Genomic DNA, 22,293 nt, shown 5'->3' with positions numbered 1-22,293 from the left:
TTTACAAATATTTTACTCTTTAAATAGATAAAGGAACATGACTGTAAAGATATCAGAAACAGGAATATTCTGTCCATACTGCATTTTTATGAATACGTCATTGAGCAGAAGCAGCCACTGTAGCCTTTAACTAAAGTACAAGTTAGAGTGACTGCTTCTCAGCTACTGAATGGACATTTGGATGTTGTGTTCATCTTTCATCTCTTCAGCAATGCACAGAGAGAGGTGCTGTCTGACCAGAGCTATTGACTGCTTCCAATGAATCTCATGTGAGATTAAAGCATAAATACACAATGGGTAGATGGTATATCATAATGTGCTGGAGAAAACCTGACTGTGTATAGGTTGCCTTATTTTAGTTAAAAAATCTGTGTATTGTTAACTTCTGAGTTTCTTCAGTTTCTTGATAATTCCTATGGTCCTGATGTCGTGACAGGACATCTAGATCTTGGGAGGACGTTGAGCACCTCTTGGAGCTCCTGTATCTTGTAGCATATACAGCTGTGTGAGTTAACCCCAACAGATTTAAAAATTCAGAAGGTTGGTTGAAAACATTTTTTTCAGAGTTTAAACACAGTAACAACACTGGGAAGACCTCCTGAAGTATTTCTCTAAGAGCTTTAATATATAAAACAGTAACATACTTGTAACAATAAAGGCAGAAGAATATTGTAACAATAAAAGTAAGAACTGAGTTCTAAACTTGGGCGTATTTGTATTAAAATATATAATTCCTCTATAACATCCAACTAGTGTTACTGTAACTATTAGATTTTGTACAAAATGTGATGCCAATATTCTTCTCTTGGAAGTGACACATTTTAGTTCTGTTAAAGAGCATCTCTTCACTATGCGAGATCAACATCTGTCTTCAGGGTGAAAATGATCCAAGGATCCTACCTGACTTGTGAATGTAGCTGGTCTAAATCCTCACAGAGCCTGGATGCTCTCTCCTGTCCCTCATTTTAATATTTTCAATCCTTTTTCATATAATAGAAGTTGTTTCTTAGCTCTACCCAGAAGACTCCTTTTTTTTCTTAGATTGAAGAATCTTTGTGGTGTGTAATGGAGGAAGTTAGCCCTTCAATCTGGAAAAGAAAGTATTGCAGTCAATAATAGACAAGTACTAAATAGATAAAAGCAATTACTTTGGAGTGACAGTGACAGCATGGATGTAATTAATTATGATTTTAAACAAAATACAGAGTTTCTATCATGTTTAAAGATGAATATATTTAAAAAAATCATAAAAATTGGTAAAATTACTGGTTCAAAATAGTGAAAACAGATGCCAAAATGTTGGCACTGCTTTGATAGTTTACCAGTTGTCGTGTGGTTTTGCATACTGTATAATCAATGGTAAGAGCTCTTGACCTCTTTCACTTTACCCAGAGACAGATGTAAGACCTGTTGACATTTTTCCCCCATAAATTACTATGGTGTATTGTCTAAAATTTTACTGAGAGCAGTGTTATCCAGAAGAAGTCATCATAACAAGCCCCTTCAGCAGCGTGTTCATCATGTCACAAAGTGTGACATTAGTTAATTTTCTCTTCTTAGCTCTACAGCAGAGCTTCAAATTAATAGCTATTGCAAACTATAGGCAAACAGTAGGTGCCTGACTTAATTAACTCTGACTCTGTGTGATGTGATTTGTATCTTGGTGTTGCTTGTGCTAAAAATGGGCACTGTTTTTCCTATGGCATATGGCTGTATTTCTCCCAAGGGCTGTGATATTGCAACTTTAGGAGCAAGATTATTGTTATTTGATGATTTAGTTATCATTATGGTCTGCAGATCAGAAGATGTGCAAACACCAGGGTACAGCTAGTGGAGTAATGCCAAACTAATTGCACTATTGTGTTGATGAAGACCTCCTGTAAGTAATAGATAAATAAAAAACTATTACTAAGAATAGTAGAACAGACTTGCTGTATGGTCTAAATAGAAACAGACTGTATGATGACATGGGTGATCTGAAGAGCAGAATTCCACTGCACTCAAGGAAGAGATTTCTTATTTTTCCCTGCAAGGTTAAATTTTAGTCCCAAGCACTGTCTCATCCCTGCACCATCATGGCCCTGAACGGTTCTGCTCAACTACCCAGGGTAGGAAATTCAGCTGCTCAGCTACTGGAATGGTTATATATCTTTGTTGTCCTATTACTGGTAAAGGATTTATTTCACAAAGCTTCTGGGGACACCATGAATGAAGTTGAACGCTGTCAAAAATGGTCTTCTTCCCAGGAGGGCTTCTGGACAGATAGATTTGATCCTCGCTGAGGGGAGGATCACATAAAATAATTACACTGTTCTCTGTGAAGGCACAAAGTAATCATGAAGAGTGCATAAGAAAACCTGTCTGGATACAGGTGGCACCCTCTATCTGCATCCTGCTGCACGGGAGGTAGAAAATTAGATTTTTTTTACAAATTTGAAAAAGATTGAGGTTTTTTTTCAAAGTATGTAATTGTGACTGTCCCGTCCTTTTTGATTATGGTGAAAAGACTTCTATATTGTAAAGCATTAAATGCAGCATGAAAGTACATTCAAAAATAGTAATTTTCTTTAATGTTTCACTACAGATTGTATGGTAAAGTCCACATCAGAAAATGTCATATATAGTAACTATCAAGCAATTAACCAGTGGTTAAATCAATGCTTACAGTCTCACACCATGTTTTAATACCCGATGAATATTAATATTTTTTGTTTTTTTCAATGGGCTTTCTCCTCAGATGTTATATTTGAAGGGAGGCAGTACACTTGTCTTACGGTTGCTAACTGTACCTTCTGAGTTGAGTCATCATGGTCTTTGCAAAGAACCAAATGTTCCTATTTCCTATGAGAAGTGTTTCCAAATAAGTCTTTGGCAATATTTCTGAACAAAGCAGGATCACTGTAGAAATAAACTGGCTTTGCCTCTCAAATCTCCATGGGGCTTATGAGGCAAAATGGCTTTAGCAGGGAAAGTAGGTTAAAGCAAGGACAGGCAGCCTCCTCAATTAACAGAGATGAAAATAAGCACCAATACTCGCCTGATTCAGAACCTTTAAGATGCAGTAGTCCTAGACCACAGGTCAAAAGAATATAAAGTAACTAAGATTTACAAAAGCATGTTCCTTAACTGTTATTTGGATGACTTACCTTTAAACTGGGTTTACTTTATAGAAGTAAATTAAAAAATCTCATCTAATATAATCTTAATATTTGAGGGTAGTCTGTTTTTTTTCTTTACATATGAATTTTTATACAAATGCTTCCTGAAAACCTGATTTTTTTTCTGATGTGTATTCCTGCCAGTGTACTTCAGTAAGGATTAGAGGGATTTTGTTGTGTTTTTTTTCCAAGCATTGAATCATAGGTAATTTGCTTGTATAAGAATTATTTGGAAAAATAGTGCCTTGTTAATCAATTATTTTTAGAATTTCATCTTTCAGACAAAGATTCTCTAGGAAGTAAGATGTTTTTCCTGTTTTTTCCCCTACCTAATCCAATAGCTTTTGTTATTTTCTACCGTACAAGTTGTTAGCTACAATATGGATTTTTTCCCCACATCCTACCTATAGCTATAATGAATTATTACTTCTGGAAATCCTTCTGTAAGTTCCCTAATGTACTGTTACATTGCTTCTCAGGTCCAGTGGTGAATTACCTTGAATATATTTATTAATTTTTGACACTGAGAAGTTTTCATAGCTCCAAAATTTGCTAATAGTAGTTCCATCACTAAAGTGCCATTCTCTATAGTATCACTGTGGATCATTGTGGGAAATTAAATTCTGAGAACAGAAGCATCTTGTTCTTGTCAGCTTTTCTCCCTTTGTAATGAAACAGTGCCCCCAAGAGCTCTTTCTCAGGAAGGGGCAGTTTAAGAAAATTAAGTCAGCTATTCTTGACAATATTAATCTCTGGACATAAAAATCCTGCCAAGCATTGCAACCAGAGGTGTTACTTTGAGGGACAGTTGTAAGACTGGTTTTGGTTTGTGTTTTGGTTTTCTTATTTTATGCCAAATGATAGAAAGTTAACTAAATGACTGAATTCTTCCAATGGTTCCAGTTTGGAGACCTCTGCCTGCAGAGGACATCCTTCTGGCCCTCTGAAGAGAGGGAGGATGCACCGTGCAGAGCAAGCGTTGCTCCTCAGTGAGAAGGGCAGGGCTGGTTTTGTCCTTTGCTGGTTGACACCAGGACAGCTGGCAGTGGTCCAGGAACCAACTATTTGTTTGTTTGTTTGCGTGTGTAGATAAACAGAGAAGAAAGATGGCATGAAGTGAAGAAGAACAAAGAGAGAGTAAACAAGGAACAGCTTTAGTTACATCAGTCGTAAAAACGCAAATACCAAACCTATTAGGCATTTTCCTAAAATACGTGAAATACACACAAAAATAATCATGAACAGCCTCTAAATCTTAGAAAGGCAGATTTTTATGATAACCTGAAGTAATAAAATTTTTTAGCAAATAAAATTTTTTAAGTGTTAAGAGTCATCACTACGTTTTCCACGTTAAACACAGCAGTTGATTGACAGCATCATGACTACTGGAAATCTGAGGACTCATCATCACAGCACCTAGTGAATTCATCATCCTCAAAGGAGGAATTTATTAAAGTAAAATTTGGAAAGTAAAAAATGACAGTTTCTCTGTCAATTAGCCTTTACATTCAGAGAGAACATGAAGGGGAGGGTAAGAGAGAAGAGGGCTTGAAAATAGGAAAGGATACCACTTGGGAGGAAAAGAAAATCCCTTCATTAATCTTTGCATTCAGTGTAGAATTGAATTTAATATATTATTAACACCACAGAGCAGAAGAAGAGTCATAAAAGAAAGCAAAGAGAGGTTGAGTTTTGCAAAGAATCAGTCACTGGCTTCAGTCTGCAAACTGGTTTTGTAAGTGTATTTAATTATAATCCAAAGATGCCTGCAGATTATCCACTATCCTGTCCACAGATAGGACAATTTGAACTGCAGATCTTCCTGGAAAATATGATACTCAGTCTAATTTGACTGCTTGATAATATACTGATATAGCTATATCTACAGAAAAGTATCAGTTTTTATGGTTAAGTAAAAGGGTGTATATCAGAGTGGTGCTACCAGTTGGTGCATAGGCACTGAACATTCAGCTCTGATTAGCTTATTGCTGGTAGTGTCACAGAAAGAAGAAGGGACTGAGGATGGTGACTGACGGGCTGAAGTTGAGTTTGTGGCAGGAACAGCCAGGAGAACTGGGCATGGCCCTTCATTTACTCCATAGTGCTGGGTCTTCTCCTGGGGTAACAGACCTACCTGGAAAGGAAAGCAGTAAAAAAATTGCTATCAATGAGCTCCATGCTGATGAAAACTTTTTCAGAAGAGTTTAAAATGAAAGTTAAGAGCTCTGCCTTACACAGCAGTTACCACACACAGCAATGACAAATTCATGAAACAGAAAGGAAGACCTCCCTGTCCTGACAGACAACCTCCCCAGCAGTCCCAGATACCGGTCTGTGCCAGATGAGCTTTGCAGTGTGCTGTGATGTTTAGCAACACAGGCTATTTCACACCAACCCGGAGGAGCTGGGAGTGTGTACACACAAGGCTATCAAAGTCACACATTCACACACTTCAGCTGGTTTTCAACCGCCCAGCTGAGGCACCTTCTGGCTTCAGCAGGGCCCTCTGCCACCTGCTGAGCTGGTAACCCCCCAGCTTTGCTTACTCTCTTACTCTCTTGTGGTTCAAGAGAACTGCCTCCTCCACAAACAAAATTTGTTCCTTTCCAACACTTCTTACACCATCCTGGTGCCCTAAGATTGTCTGACCCTGAAAAACATCTACTGGAAACAGAACTTTAGATAGGTTGTTGTTTTTCTCTCCATCCCATTGCATGGCTTGGCAAAAGTTGACATTCATAAATGAAATTAAAAAACATAAATAAGCAAATAATTGCTTTAAATAATTTTCAATAACTGGTCCCAGGAACAGCTCAGGACTTCATCTACCACAGAAGCAGGAAGTTTAAATAGTAGGCATGGTCTCCCCAAATAGCCTGTTAATATCTCTCTTTAGCAGTGATCTAGTTTTCTCAGGTGTATCTCAACAGACCGTTTCCAGCCAGGTCCTAGGCCCCTCAGAGATATGGAAGTGGAACCCAGCACTTTGAACTCTACCTGGACAATGGGCAGATCTTTTCTGACTGGTAAATAAGTGTAAAAGGCTTGTGATGTGATAAGATCTGTGCCAGAGCAGGAATCAGTAAACTAGATGACGTTGTTCAGATCAAACACGTGGTTATTTCCGAGTTGTACAGATCTATCTGAATGGAGATAACTATGAGAAAGAGGAAGTATTATAAAGCACACGCAGAAGAAATAAATCATAGCATTCTTAGGCATTCCCAAGTCCCAAAGAATAAAACTATGCTTTCAGTAGCAGAAGAATTAAGCTTAACTCTGTGGCATGTAGCTTTGTTCTCAGCATAAGAGATGTTTAGGTCCTGCAGCTTCCCACAACTTCATTACATATTCACTAAATATTTTTACATGGAAATTCTAAACTCATTTTAGGTCACAGGGTGTGTCCATTTTTTATCTAAGTTTAAAAACTTAATTATTCCTTCTTGTATTAGAATTACAACTAATTAGATTCCCTACGAATAATAGGAGAAATGTGCTGTAATTTATCTGTCAAATGCATCCATGTAAAAATATTTTAAAGGCTATAGTGGCCTCTCAAATAAATGTAAATAAAGACCTACTCTGTTAATCACTGTTTTATAAATCTTTATAGTTTTGACAACATGTATCTAGTTTTTCCAGTCTGTTTGCATCACAGCACATACCTTAGGGGTGGAAGAATAAACTGTAGTCTGGGAAAATTAAGCAAATGCTCTTGGTTTTTAGGTGCCTTATGATAGTTACAGATACTTTGAGGTGAGTCGCTTGAGTTTTATGCTTAATATAAGCACAGGGAAGTTGTGGTACAGCTGATCAGCATGGCTTTTCACTAGGCATTCAGGGCATTATTTGCAGCTCAGTGGATTTATTTTGTTCTGATCAATAATCTGAAAAATTTCTGAGCTTTAGGAAATATTTCACTATCCAACATCCATAGATATAAAAATAATTTGATACATTTCTCTTTTAGCATTTAAAATTCAGCATTTGTCTTAATCTGGAAGTCTGTTCTTTTAAGCCTTAACCCTCTCAAATATGAAACTTGAATAGGTGTATGGATGAGCATGATGTTTCCCTGTATAGAAAGTAGTTCTGATGCTTTTGAAATTTCTTGCCCTTACCAACTGTAGTCACCATTTCCCAACTTGAATTGGCAATACCAAAATATGATACCACACAGCAAGTCACTTGCTGGTGGAGCAATCATATGCAAGCATGTATGAAAGTATTACTCCTGCTTGAAACTTCAGTACTCCAGTTTTGCATTTGTTATTTAATTGGAGTTGGAGTGGGGAGAAGGGAGGAGGAGGTATCTTTTTTTTTTTTTAAAGAATATTTGTCACTGATTTCCCCATCTATAGAAGTAATTTCTACTTAAAAATTAGAAATAATTTCAATTGCAAAAGCACACACTAATTTTTTTGCTTTCTTGATTTGATTTCTATGTGGCAGTAAACTCACCAAAGACAAAATGCTGTGGAAGAAAAGGTGATAATTGCTAGTTTTATAACTGGGGTCGAGTGATTTGGGCAAAATGTGGGAGAAAGGTGACCTCTGCTCAGAAGCCTCCCTCCTCATTAGCAGGTGTCTGTGGTTTAATGACTCACCATGGTGCAGAGATTGAATCAAATTAGTTGTTGTGTGAAGCTGTCATTACTCTGTGTGTTTCTCTGTATATTTCCAGCTTAAAGCATGTCGTTCCTTTCATAGCAGCCCCTCAGATTACTGTATCTCATCCTTTCCACATCAAAGTGCTGTCAGCACTTTTATAGTATAAAAAGGATGCAGAGATAATTTTACAATACATTCTCTTCAAGCAGCTTTGACTTGTGCAGTTGCAACATTTCCTTTTATTCTGGGATTTGCAAAAGAAGTTGCACTAAAATGAGTAGCATCTTAAAACTGAACAAAGCCAGGAAACTAAATGTCTATTTGGACCAAAGCACCTCTGCAGGGACAATGAGGATTTTAGGAAGTTAATTCTTCTCAAGTGCTGCCTGAATTATATTTCGGTCAACTAGGAAGAACCATTGACAGTGTGGAAAATGTCCATTCTTTGAAAAGCATGGATCATCTCTTTTTATTTACTAGCTGAAAAAAAACTTGGTACCTTGGGAAGTCTTCCCACTCCCAACATCAAAGGCTCGGCCTCAGCTAGTAGCCAGTACATAGAGAGCTGGGCTCACTGTCTTGACCTTGCTGCTCTATGGGAAAGAAAAAAAAATAAAAGAATTAATACAGGAGGAAAGCAAGTGAAAAGCAGCAGAAAGACAGAACTTTGTAGAACTGGCTTTAACTTTTTAGGACTTTGTTTAAATCCACTCTGCCAAGAAATTTGTTTTCCTCTTAGTCATTATGCAGCTATGCATATATAATCTAAAAATGTTTCACATTGTTTTTCCTAGCCATGTTTGTCATTTGCTAGCATCTATAGAAGAGGTCGTCACAGAAGTGAATAATGACAGAGAACAGAAATCTGAAAAGGTGACAAACTGCAAAAGGGAAGCAGCCTGTGTGTTGGCCAGCAGACAAGCAATTTGGTGTGGTTCATCCGGCCGTCTTCTGTTTCAGGTATTCTCAACAGCTGGGACTAGACTGATCTGACGCAAGACTTTGCCTCTTTTCCCTGGTGGAAGGCTAAAGGTGCTGCATCTTACTATGTCATTGGTGGTAAACTGGGCTTACTACAGTCTTTCCAAAGTGAGTAACAGATTTAGGTTTTCTGATATTCTCCTTGCTGCTTTCCACATTGGCAAGTAATAACATAACAAACATAACAAAGTCTGGAGTTTCAGGTGGATGTGGTGTACCTTTCTCAGGAAGACCTGGGGATCCCTTCTGTACAGTGGTGGTTGAAGGTGGTTGAAGGCAATGCAACAAAGGAACAATTATGGACAGGATAGACTTACCTACTGCCATAAAAAGGATAAGCCTGAGTCAGCAGGCAGGGACTGCATCTTACTTTCATGGAGGAACTCTAAAATTTTGGTTTTATCTCAGATTTCAAGAAATTCAGATTTATTTTTTTTTTGCAACAGGAAATAGAACTACAGATCAATGAATAATTAGCAAAGCATTACTGTGAAAGCATAAAGTTCAGTGAGAGAAAGAGAAAAGTGAATATTTGGATGACTCATTTTTTTGGACTTAATGGAAAATATATCTTGAAATCATGAGAATGAAAGTTTAGATCTATATACAGTATGTTTGTGAGATCCATCTCTACCTAAACACCATTCAGCTTTGCCTTAGAATCATAAAAGATTTGAACTTAAAACTAGTTCTTCCTTCCTTCATTGGTGTTTTATCTTTTAGCATATGACACAGTAGTGCGTCCTTGGCTCTTCATGACTGCAAAGGGACAAATACTTAGTAATAATGTTCACACAGATGTCACAGACTGATCTTGGTTACAGCAGTGTAAATCTGGAGAAACTCAGCTGATCTCAATGGACTTACTCAGGCCTGAAATCAATTATTGCTGTGGTGTGAATGCATGGAGCCCAGGTCATCGGCCCAGTTCTGGCATTGAGATGCAAATAGAAACCAGGGGGAACAGGAGAGCATTGCCCAGGCATCCCAGAGGCAGCTGGGCCACGCAGGGCTCCTGGCACCACCCATGCAGAACAGGCGAGAAACAATGCCGAGGCGTGCCTGGGTGGTGCATCCCGTGTAGCTACACGGCCAAGAAGCAAGCGGGGAGAGATTCAATGGAAGTGGGTAATTGTTATGCAGCCATGCAAGAATAGAAACAAAATGCAGCTTAAATACTCCTCCCCCAAGCCAGCCCCCGTGATTATGCTACCAATAACCACAGTGGTAGCTGTGGTGCCCATGTTTCCATTTCAGTCCCTGGCATCTGTGGGCACTGGCACTGAAGCAGACCCCAGTTGGATGCCTGGAAGGCAGTGCTGTGCCAGGCTAGTGATGGGCTACATCAGTTTAGATAAAATGATGCTTCCTGACACCCTCCCTGTGTCAGCCACCTTGTAGGAACAGGCTGAAAACACACGTACCACGAAGTCCCTTTCCATTTCCTTCCTGTGTCTTACCTCCTACTGCCAACAACCAAGCAAATAAGAACATGAAGTAGCACATTGTACCAGCTTAAAAATTACACTTCCCACCTGATGTGTGCCATTACATAATTTTTTACACAGAGAATTTAACCCAAAGTGGCACATATCTCATATTAGTGGCTGAGTCTCAGTTGTTTTCACAGAAGTACCCCCAGTGGATTCTCTGGGGGGTAGGGATCGGCAGACACTCTTGAAACCCCTTCACCAGGCAGCCTACTCTCCAGCTTGCATTAGCTTTAATAAAAGGCAGAGGGGCTTAAGAGTTTTGTTTCTTTTGCCATATCAGTATTTTCCTATATAGTGACTAGTAATCTATATAAGACAAAATAACACTGAAATAGATTTTTTTTTATCCTTTGTCATATTTATCCATTAGTGATTTTTCCCCTCTGGTAGCACACATAAGTAAATGTGAAGAAAAGAAATGCTGATTAGGCAGCTAATTCTGAAAGCAAAGTATGACATCAAATTTAACGGTGAAATTAATCCTCCATTTCTTCTTGTTCAGTTTTTGTTAGAATTAGTTACTGCCATTTACCTTTCTCCATTTGTTAAGCTCCAAATGACAAATTTTGGAAAATAGTAAATAAATACATAAAAACCTTAATAAACCCCTTGATCTAGACAGGCAAAGAATAAAGCCTCATTTGGAAGGGTTCAACAATAAATACTAAGGAATTGCTTGATTTTTCTGAAGCTTGGTTGTTGTTTTTTTTAAATTCAAGAATACAAAATATTAACTCCATTTTGCAGTAAGTTTGAACTAGTTTACCTTATTTTTTGAAAATGGGGGAATTCCATTGTAGACAGTGGATTTGGCACTTTATTTTGAAAACCAGCCCTAACAGGGAAACTCTCTTGTTCCTCACTTTACTCCATTCTGCAAAGGCCATATGACTTTACAAGCCATATGACTTTACTTGTCATACCTACCATAGAAATACACTGCTACTAAAACTGAGAGTGGTCATTTTCTTCATCTATAGTGCTTTTAGACAACCTGGAACATCTATCTACGCTTTCACTGCTAATTGTGTAAACATACACATTTTAAGTGCAAAGGAGAAAGCTGCCAACTCTTTTATTATCACCTCTTCATTAAGCTCTTGCAGTTTAAAAGACTTAATATGGAATATAAAGATACCAAATTAAAGCTGGTGTTTCACGCACCTCCTGTTTCGGTGAGAATTATCTTGGCTGAACACAGGCCTCAGAGCTGACAAGAATAAGGATAACAAGAGGCTGGAGCCTCTACTCCAGCCCAGAGTTCATAAAACATCCAGAGGGGTCCCTGGGCAAAGGCTGAGGAGGGTGGGGACTTGCCACTCTCCTTGGCTAAAGCCCCAGGTGTAAGAAGGCATTTTACATTAGAGCCTCTCAGAGCTGAAAGGTGATTGGGGCTAATAGATCAAAACAAAGGAGTCTTCTTCACATCACTGTTACAGAAGGAAATTACATGAGTTAGTTAAAAAAGCATTCTGAGGGCACTGAAGATAGACAGAAAATGTTATGTTTCTAGTTATGGGGTGCACATGGTTGGGTCATGGTCATACCTGCAGTAGATGTTGTCGTGCTGGGGGCCATATACTGTTAAATTTCTCAGGAATTAATAAAGTCGTAACTCTGCTTCCCCAGCCTCCCCCACAGGTCAGCCAAATTGTGGGGTGTGCTGCCCTGGCATGTTCTTGCAGAATGGGGATACTTTGAAAATCTAAATACATCTTCTTTGCATAGGGAATACATAATAACTCTACCAACAAGTATCCAGACAGACTCTGCACAGCAACTTTGAGATGCAAATATCCTGTGCCTGGTGAGCCAGTCGGACTGTGCAGGAGCATACAAGTGGAATTCCAGTTTTATATATGGGCACACACCAAATAGTTTTGAGGTGTTGTGATCTAGCTAACCTGCTCTCTGCAGAGCTTTAACCCATCAGTCGCCTACCAGATCTATAGTATTTATTTTCTCTTGCTGGCCACAAATCTGAGATGATCCTGATACGGTCAGCCAGAACAATATTTTCGGTTTTTGATATAATTCAATACACTGAGTGCATTGGCCATACACAGAGTTAAGTGACAGGCTGACTGTTATTTATCAAAGGGCTCTTGTAGTGGCCAGAAGTAAGAAGTAAGGATAGCATTTAGGGCCTTATCCTTCCTATGCTGCTGAGTCACCTCAGTTTCTGTAGGAAAACAGTGAGGAATAGGGGACAAAAGCTTCCTTTGGAATGGTGTCTTTGGGAAGGAGTGTTGTCTCCTGACAGCCAGCAAAGCTATGCTGGCAGTGGGGACAGTTTCTGTGCTCACTATACAGCTGATACTACTCAAAAGACATTACTGGGAGTATCACATAATGCTGATCGCAATAGAAGGTCATTGCTTTCCCAAATTCTGCACTTCTACTTACTGAAATAAAAACCATAATAGAACACATATATATACATATATAAAAATCACTATGGTGATATGTCTTAAAGATACTGTAATAAACACAAGTATTAATTATTCCATGTAAAACCAAACAAACCCCTTGCTCTGGTTCCCCTGAAATGTCAAGCAATTCTAACTGGAATGGGAACTATCCACTATGAATGGTGGATTGTTATGGTGAAGCTGGAGGGTGAGGGTGTCTGCTTTATAGAAATAGAACTAATGAATTAAGAAAAACCCAACACTGATATGATAAGCTCACATTATTCAAATTAGTTGCTATGAGAAATCACTGAAAAGAGAGCCTTTTCTAATTTTTTTTTAAACTGGACTCTGCTCGTGGTGTTAAAAGAATGAATATATGAAATAACTGAATTGTAGAATCTTTATGTTAACTTTCTTTTGATAACTGAGCTTTGGCATAGCCTCTGCTTTTAAATGAGAGCACTCAGTTTGTAGTGCTGGCTTAAATTCACTGTGTGGCTAGTGAGCTTCAGCAGGTTTAGCACTTCGCTACTCCAGACATAGCAGTCGTATGTTTTTTTCCTCCCCAAAGAAGTAAATTATTTATACAGCACCAACCTTTTTAAACCTAGCTTCTGACAGGCTGGGATTTTTCCAATCTCAGTTGAAACTGTCTAAATAATTTATCAAATATTCTTTCGAAGTACAATGAATTCTGAAACCTAAGAAATGTTAAATGAGATTCTTTGCCCTTCCAGTGGGAAAGGGTTACTGAGGTTAAGCTAGTATGTTCTTTGAACTTTTCTCAGTCTCTGTCTTTTCCCATTGTACAGTCTCCTTTTTCTCTCCTACTGTCGATCTATTAATTTTCATGACATTTTCTATTTATCAGACTTTTCCTTTATGTTTCCGTATCTCTTGCTAACTCTTCCCTTGCTGAAGTCTTTCTATAACTCTTCTTCTTCATTATAGTAAGACAGCTTTCCTTTGAGATGGTCCTCCAGAGAGAGGAACCATTGATTATTGTGTCCCAAGCTGTACAGGCAGTCCTGAATCTTTCAGTCCAGCCTCAAATTCAGCTGAATCATCTCCCATCCCCATTAAGAAAATGGTGAGAAATCACAGAATCATAGAGTCATGGAATGGTTTGGTTTGGAAGGGACCTTTACAGGTCCTCTAGTCCAACCCCCACAGGTCTTCAACTAGAGCAGGTTGCTCAGAGCTCCATCCAACCCGGCCTTGAATGTTTCCAGGGATGGAGTATCTACCAGCCCTCTGGGCAGCCTGTTCCAGTGTTTTGTCACCTTCCTCATAAAAAATTTCTTCCTTATATCTAGTCTAAGTCTAGACTCTTTCAGTCTAAAACAATTATCCCTTGCCCTTGGCCTGCTACAGGCCCTGCTACTAAAAAGTCCATCCCCAGTCTTAAAAAATCTGAAGATCTCTGGTAAAGATAAGAAAAAAAGACATTTCCCTAGAACTTGAATCTGCAAACAACGTGTAATCTTGTGAGAACGTATTTCCAGATCAGGTATCTGACACACACACACATACATGCACACACCCCCTCCCCCTGCCCCAATCCATTTCTGTCTGGTCAAAACTTCCTCAAAGATTGCCTTTCTGTAACGCTTAGATAATTCTCTCTCAAAGAACCAATAAAAAAAATTTGTAAACACACACACACACACACACACAAATCCAATCCACCAAAAGAAAACCTTGGGCTATTCCAATATTTCCAGAAGGTAATTTAATTCTTTTAAAGTTTTGTCAGTGATTCAGGTGGCTTCCTTTACCTGAATCAATTCATCCAATTTACTCAAAAAAGAACTTCCAATTTTCTTTTTAGGAAGAAGAAATAATAAAGTAGCAACCCACACTGTTTTTACTTAGCAATTCAGCGTTGTATCCTTTATAAATTAATGATATAATGAACTATGCTTCAAGATGTCTGACATAGTATCACAGCTGAAATCAGCAGCAGAAACACAAACTAGCAGCTAAGTTTCTGATACTCTGCTGTACTGTAACTGTTTAAACAGAACATTACTCCTTTAAGGAAGCCATTTAATTTTGAAGTTTTAAAGCAAGTCACTTAACCATAAAAGCAGACTTTAGAGAAGCTGACCTGCATGAGCCCCTATGTCAGAGAATAATGCCCAGGCACAATCTTATAGGAAATGTGGTAGGATAGGAATAAGAAATAATTTAAAAAATTGCAACCAAAAAAAGGGGATACAGACAGCAAACTAACTAGCAGATAAACTCCTTATAACTATTCTTTGTGAAGTACATGTATATTGTAAAGTTTTTTATTGCAAGTTTGCTGAATTTTTCCATCTTCTGACTTGCACTGAATTATTTTTCTGAAGATTTCCTTACACAAAACTGCTTCTAGCTCCAAGTCTTAAAAATACATTTGTTACATCATAACCTTGAGTTATTATTTCACCATATATTTAAAAAGGTCAGTCAAGAATAAAGCTTTGCTTTTGGTTTGGAGAGCAACAGTTCCTCCAATGTATGGCCACCTTAATATTAATAAAATATTTTAAAACTGTATGTGTAAAGATTTGTTATGAGATATGCAAGTTTGCATTATTTAATGGTATGTTATTATTTAATATTTGTGGATAATAAGTTTTTATAAGTCTACAAAAATTTAATTTCACTCCAATACTCTGGTTTCCTTTTCTGTTTGATAACAGTGTAAAACTTAATTGTGAAGAAAGCTCTGTTTATCACTTAATAGCTATCCCTGCTGCAGTATTTGACCCTGAGATTACCTCAGTTGATTAGAGCATGGTGCCAATAATGGCAAGGTTGTGGGTTTAATCCCCACATGGGCCATTCATTTAAGAGTTGGATTCCATAATCCTTGTAGGTCCCTTCCAACTCAGAAGATTCTGTGATTCTATATTTTCCTTTTTAGAAAACAGTCTACTTGGAGCTGAAGGAACAGGGAAAGGATGTTCGATAATCCCGATTTCCCACTAGATGACGCTCTAAGTACAAAAACACACTCCAGCATGTTCATTAATATATGTGTGAATTGCTTAAGCACATTACGTGTTCATTAATTTACTGCTCTTATGTGCTCATAAAGATTGATAATATGGAGCTACACTGGCCTATGAAAAATTCAATTCTATTCCAGAGTTTGGCTAGATATTTCTCCCGGTATGTCTGTGGCTATAGCACATTATTTAACTTCAATATTAAATGGTTTTGGTCACTTGTGGTACAACAGACATGCTAAAAGCCTTTTTTAAATTTTTTTTTTTTCTTTCTTGGAACTTACCATAATGTGGTTAAATGCCAAAATTTACTGCACTCCACTCCAGTAAGGTGTAGTAATTTGAATAGCTAGCTGGGTATTAAAATGCAGCATGTATTATATACATATATTATATACAAGCATGTACACTCATACCGATTCATAAGCTGGAATAAACTGATAAATGCTATTAAATAACCGTGTGTTCACCTGACACCTCACAGACATCTTTACATAAAATAAGGTAGCATAAAGGAATTACTGTCATAATAATGCATTCTGTGTAAAGTGTCTTCCATGTGTGCTATTTCTTTATAAAAGATGTGAGACTAAGATATGAAACTACTTCTCGATTGGAGAACTTGAGCTGTTTACAGTGCCAGTTGTGTATAATTACACCTCAATTCTGTTAACTGTTTACATTTTGTATTATCTAGTCCAAAAAAAAAAAAAAAGACATTTCAATCTTTCTCATTTAAAATGGTTGAAATTCTTATTGCCAAAACACAATATGCAGAAGAAAAAATAAACATCTCTAGCAAAATTTCAACCAGAAAGGCTACTTTTCTGAGCAAATGGTGCTGGGCTTAAAGATGTTTTATGTATCCTGACATATAGTTGCTTCTGAGTGTCTTATCAGCAACTTAGTGTGTTGTTCAAGCTGTGTGGAAAAACTTTCAGATCCAAGTCAAGTGAGCACAAAACACAATTACAGTCATAACTTGTTTGAAGATGCCTTGTATTTGCATCAGTGGCAAGCCTGACTGATATAAATTCTTTCAAATTCATGAATGGTAAGTTTGAAATGTGTACTAAATTAGAAGATGGACATTTGCAGCAGAACATTGATGTGCAAGATTTTTAATGGTTACTTTGATTTTTTTGGTTGATTATATTAAAATATTTCATGTATACATTTATCTCAGTCTCTGAATGTAAGTATTCTAGGTAACATGGCGATGACAGCTTTAATGGGAGCAGACTTGGCCACCCTGCTGTGACAGACTAGTGATTCACAGTATTTTAATCTTTCATGTATTGACTTTCTTACTCTTTAAAATACATTCAGCTACAGACACAAAAGATACTGAAGTTCTGTTTAATAAACAATTTATCAGGATTCTGAACTTCATTAATAAATTAAGGAATATATTTACTTATATGAAAGCCTGACCTGAATGTCTAAATTTCTTCTTTGCTTCTGTATTTACTTGTTAAAAAATCCCTTAATCTTCTGGCTTGAGATAACTTTTATTAGGATTGTCACTAGTGACATGTTATGAGGATTTATAAGAAGATTTTTTTTCTGTGTTTTTCTGTCAATTACATGCTAACTATTTTCTATACCATCAATTTTTAATGAAAAAAAATCCTTGTTGTCTGATAAACCAATACTTAGGGTACTTAGAGAAATGAGGTACCAATACTCCTTTATTTCCTGAAAAGTAACAGGAAGACTAAAAAAAAAAAGAAGTTTGAACCTTTAAGCAGACATTATATGCTATTTACACCCTGATTCTGCCCAAGTAATGGAGACTTGTGTCAACATATGACTCCACTGGCTGCAATGGTTTCAGAGCACAAGGGAAGGGCTCTCATGATTCAAACAATGTTTCTAGTTGCAAGAAAAAATAAATCATGACCTATGCTTCCCCACTACTGAAAATAATGAGAACTTTTAATTTTAAACTTTACTTTAAAATTTGTTTTATAGTTCTAGAGCCTTTTGGCGTTATATTCAAGATTTCTGAAACAATCATGACAGATAATTATTTTTTAGATTTAAAAATTAATCCACACTTCTGGTTCTCTTAGCTACACTGGCAGACCTCTTCTGTGTGCTCAGCTGTGTCGGCAGAAAAATGCTGTCTTCACTTATGTCAGTCAGGAATGTGGTGCAGTTATACCAGCCAAAAAATTCCCTCTATCAGCATGTCTTGACTCTGAACTAGGGCCTCTGGCAGCCAGGCTGGTCTGACATCACTGCAAAGGCAATGAAGACAAGCCTTCAGAGCCACTCTGGCTGAGCATCTGCACTGGCAGAGCCCAATCTAACCTTTGGAGCACCCTAAATGACAAACCATGGCCAGCAACTCCAGTGTATGTTTAAACCTGAACTCTTACCCCAAGAATAAAATCTGCGTTTTGTCCTGAGGTATGTCACAATATCAGCTGTACACAAGTGACGCTCTGGCACTGCAGAACCTGCCTGACACTATCGACACAAAAGTCCAGCTGTTTTTGCAGCATAAAGGTATGGATTTACACCTGGCTGCCTTAGAGCTTTCAATGACTCTCAGACTTCCCAGTCCTAGGAAATCTTTTTCTCTTAACTTCTATTTCTGTCTTTCCCAGTGTGGGAACAATACCTTTTGTTTCCAGTCTGTATCTGTGAGGTATTGTGCATGTAGGTCTCTGAGGCTGCCACTGTTTGAGTGATGAGAACTACTTGATGAGAAAGTGCAGCCAGATTACAGCAAAGAGGTTGAAAATTAGAGCAAAAGGAAGAAATTAGGAGGAGTATGACACAGGTGGAACTGGGGATGCCAAAATTAACATCTCCCTTGCTCTTTTAGAATGTATTTTGACAAAAGCCTATTTCAAATTCTGGTTGAGGCAAAAAACTGAGATTAATCTTATTCCTCACTCTGTCTCACTTGTTTGAATGTAAAGCATTCTGAAGTTGTGTATGATTTTTGCTTTCCACATAAAAAAAAAAATGAAAGTGAGCCAGCTCGAAACCCCCACAACCTGTAACACTGAGTGAAATCTCCAGCAGAGGTATGCTCCCAGGTACTTCGGGTAGAAGAGAGGGCAAAGAAGGTTTAGCAAAGAGCACAGTGTCTTTTGTTTTGGTCAGAAACTCTGGGATCTGTGGCCTGAAGAGGAGAGGAGAGAAAGGAGAGCAAATAGGGCATTATCCCAGCTGTAAAAAAAAGATTTACTCAGAGCACCTTCTGAACTAAGGTGAGCAATAATTTTCTACGTGTCTGCCCAGCTCTTACCCACTCTATTTATATGGTATTTTAAAGGATTGGAATAAAATATTTGAAGCTGAATTGAGCAGGCAGACATTATTTTAAACTGACCTACAACTAATAACAAGAATATGTTCTCTGCAAACAATGAAAGAAAATATGTAGAACCGAGATTCTAACTAATTTTTTTTTTTTATTCCATTTGAATGAGTCCCTCATCCTTCTGAGGAGAAAGCAGAGAAAGGGAGAAGTGTTTGAAAGTCAAAATACTACTTTGCACATCTCTAATGTTTTCCATTCTAGGATATTTAGTTCTTTACAAGCTTAATGTGATTAACTTTATGCTCAGTAAGCAGTTCTACCCATAAAAATAGGTAGGTCTTTACAGGATTAGGGCCTCAATTTGTCCTTAAAGTGGTGAGCAGTGAATATCACTGCTTTAACAGATAGAACAGTATAAATAACAGATACTGTGATTTGCCTGAAGATCTGTCAAAATGAAAATTGTATTGGATTAAACTGAAACAAAACAAAAGAACACTCACATTTGCAGCCAGCTGCAAGGAAAAGGAAAGCAGAAAGAAAGAAAAAAATTAACATGATGAAACATTTCCTTTGATTAAATTATGAAACATTTCTTTCTTAAAGCTCTTAAAATGTCATTCTTTAGAATAAAATGGAAATTATTCAAAATTACTGGTTAGAATTGAAATAGTAATTCTTAGTATGTCAAACTGAAATGTCTACTTTTCTTTGTACACAGCATGACAATTGTCACATTGTAAAAAACACCCTTTGGTAGGGAATGTTTTCTGGTCTCTGTTAGGGGAGGTTAAGTGGAGCTTTTGGTACATGGCTGTTGATGGGAGCGCTCCCACAGGTCGGAGGGTTTTCAGAGGGTGGCTGCACCCCTCTTTCCTGTCCCATGTGGCCCTTTGCGGTGGCCTCATGGGGGGCCATGGTGCAGCACCTTCCACCCACGGACAGCTCTAGTGATGGCATCTCTGTGTCCATCAGGAGCCTGCAGGAGAGCTGCCATTCGGGCTAGCCAGGAGCATGTTAGGAGTCAGGCCTTGAACAGCTCCTGCCCAAATACTGGAGAACAGCGGGAAGACAAGACACAGGGATGACCTGTTAGGGCACAGCCTGCTCCAGAGATGGCCCCTTAGGGCACAGCCTGTTCCAGAGATGCCCCACTCATGGCATGGCCTGTGCCAGGGATGCCCCGCTCAGGGCACAGTCAATCTGAGCACACGCTAATTTTGCAGCACTGAGACCACCTGCCCCCCAGGTCAACAGCCACAGAGGCCACAAGGAGTCTGACTCCTGGATGCCATGGGCCCATCTGCCCCTCGTGGCCAGGTTGGCCCCATCCTTCTCCCCCATCTGCCATTTCTGGTTCCTCTCACATCTCTTGCTACACACTTTGTGCACACAGACCCCACAGAAAATTACTCTATTTTTTTTTCTGATTGTTTCTTCTTGTTGTGTTAGTTGGGGAAAGATCTAGGACTCTGAAAAGCTTGCTCATCACTTTCTAATAAAAGTCTACTTAAAGGATAAGCAACAGTAGAATAACCTGCATGGGAAAGGGCTGAGGAATCACATAGTGAGAGTGCAGCTATCAGGGAGTTTGAGAGGGTTTTGACAACCATGGATAGAAACCAGGGTTCAGGGCTGAGAAAATCTGAGAAGTTTCCTGAAGTTCACTGCTAGCTCAAGGGAAGAACAGCTTATGAAAATATTTTTTTTTTCAGGGAAGTCATGCAAAATATATTAAAAAAACAGATTAATTTTAAAATTATTTAAAATTTAATGTGAAATTATGTGTGGACCAAGCATGTGTTAAGACTTGGACTTAGTATAATTTACTGCTAAACAAAACCATGTTTAATTAATAAGTATCCTAATTAAGAATGAGTTAAAAATGTTACTTTTCAAATTATCACCTAAATATGAATTTAAATATTAATTTAGTTTTACTCTATCTCAACTTTTTTATTAACAACATATATAATGTATTACTGATTAAATATATCTTCTACATCTATCTTTGTAACAGCACAGATGATGGGTTCTGTTTACTTTTGTAGGTGTAAGTATTTTCAGGACTGCAGAAAAGCTTTTGGCCAAATGACTTTGTGCTGCAGTTTAGCAGGAGCAGAGAGAATATGTGCTTCTTTTCCAAATAAGTCACACATAGTAATGATATCAATTTTAAGTTGAAAAGAACAGCCTATTTTGTTATTTCAAAATCCATGAATAGACACAGCAAGTGAGGATGAACTCAACTAATTTCAGAAATCTGAAGGTCCCCAGCACAGCTTTTTGAGAACATTTGCAAACAGAAGCCTCTGGGAATTTTCAAGACTACCTACAGGTCACCTTGTATCCATCGATTTCTTTGGAAGCAGGCACCTGATTGTCAGTGCAGTTTTGAAAAATCTCATTATGCCTCTACTGCAGATTTGGAGTCCTAAAATGTGGATTAGAGTGACAAGAAGCAACCTTCCCATTCACTAAGTGTAGTTAATACAAATGTAATGCTAATATATGTTTTAATAAATGATGCTATTGGGTAATTAAGAAAAAATTGGGTTACTAATAACATATTTTCTAAATCTCAATTTGTACATCTTTTATGCTGTAATTGTACATTCAACTTGATACGAATTGAAAAATACCTTGTCTCATAAAATTGAAATATTTTCTGATGTAAATTAAGGTTTATAAAATAGAGTTTGAATAAATATATGTTAAAATTTCTGCTTGAGTAAACACATATACGAACAGTATGTAGTAAGAAATATCCACCTGGAATAAAGGCTATGTGCAGTTCCACTTTTGAATGATTATGCACAACTTTAAGAGCAAGCATTTTTAGAAAAACAAGGATAAGTCAAATGAAAACCAAGATTAAAAGCAGTTATTCAAATAAAGGTTCCATGATTCAGATCTGTGATTTATATCACTTTGATTTACATGTCAATCTATAGTGCTTACAATATTTTGCTCCAATGCAATTAAGCTCATGAACTGGAGACCATATAGTTGTATTGAGCTGCAAAGACATCTTTCTAATCTCGCTGATTCCATTTTACTCATCTGTTAAGAGAGAATAAAAACTTTTGCCTTTTATGGGGGAAGGTACCATGCAAATGCAAATGATATACAGAATGGCAATTTAAATGGTAAAAGAGCAAAGGGTTTTAATAAAATGACAATTCAAGACACATATAAGCGTCCCTGTGTGAATGTTGATTGAAATGAGGAAAGTTAAGAGTGAATTTTAAGTGCCCATAGCAAAATTCATCGAATGTTAAGAGTAAATTAAGAAGTGCACAGGCCAAGGGACAGAACTGTCTCAGAAATGTATAAAGAAAGAACTGAAATATT

General features: G+C 37.7%; 1 long non-coding RNA gene across 2 annotated transcripts in view; it reads right to left on the bottom strand.

Annotated features, from left to right (window-relative positions):
• Nucleotides 1-663: 663 nt before the first annotated feature.
• The window catches only part of LOC108507339, a 48,712-nt gene continuing 27,082 nt past the window's right edge, over nt 664-22,293 (bottom strand). For both annotated transcript variants that reach the window (XR_001878091.1, XR_001878092.1), the window contains exons 2-3: nt 8,272-8,365; nt 664-1,088 (exon numbers count right to left, since the gene is read on the bottom strand). This is a non-coding gene — a long non-coding RNA (uncharacterized LOC108507339). The remainder of the gene's footprint in view (nt 1,089-8,271; nt 8,366-22,293) is intronic.

The sequence above is a fragment of the Lepidothrix coronata genome, unplaced genomic scaffold (assembly GCF_001604755.1).
Source record: "Lepidothrix coronata isolate B3197 unplaced genomic scaffold, Lepidothrix_coronata-1.0 Scaffold7, whole genome shotgun sequence".
Taxonomy (NCBI): domain Eukaryota; kingdom Metazoa; phylum Chordata; class Aves; order Passeriformes; family Pipridae; genus Lepidothrix; species Lepidothrix coronata.
Note: the sequence above shows the minus strand (reverse complement) of the source record. Positions and strands in the feature narration are given on the sequence as shown.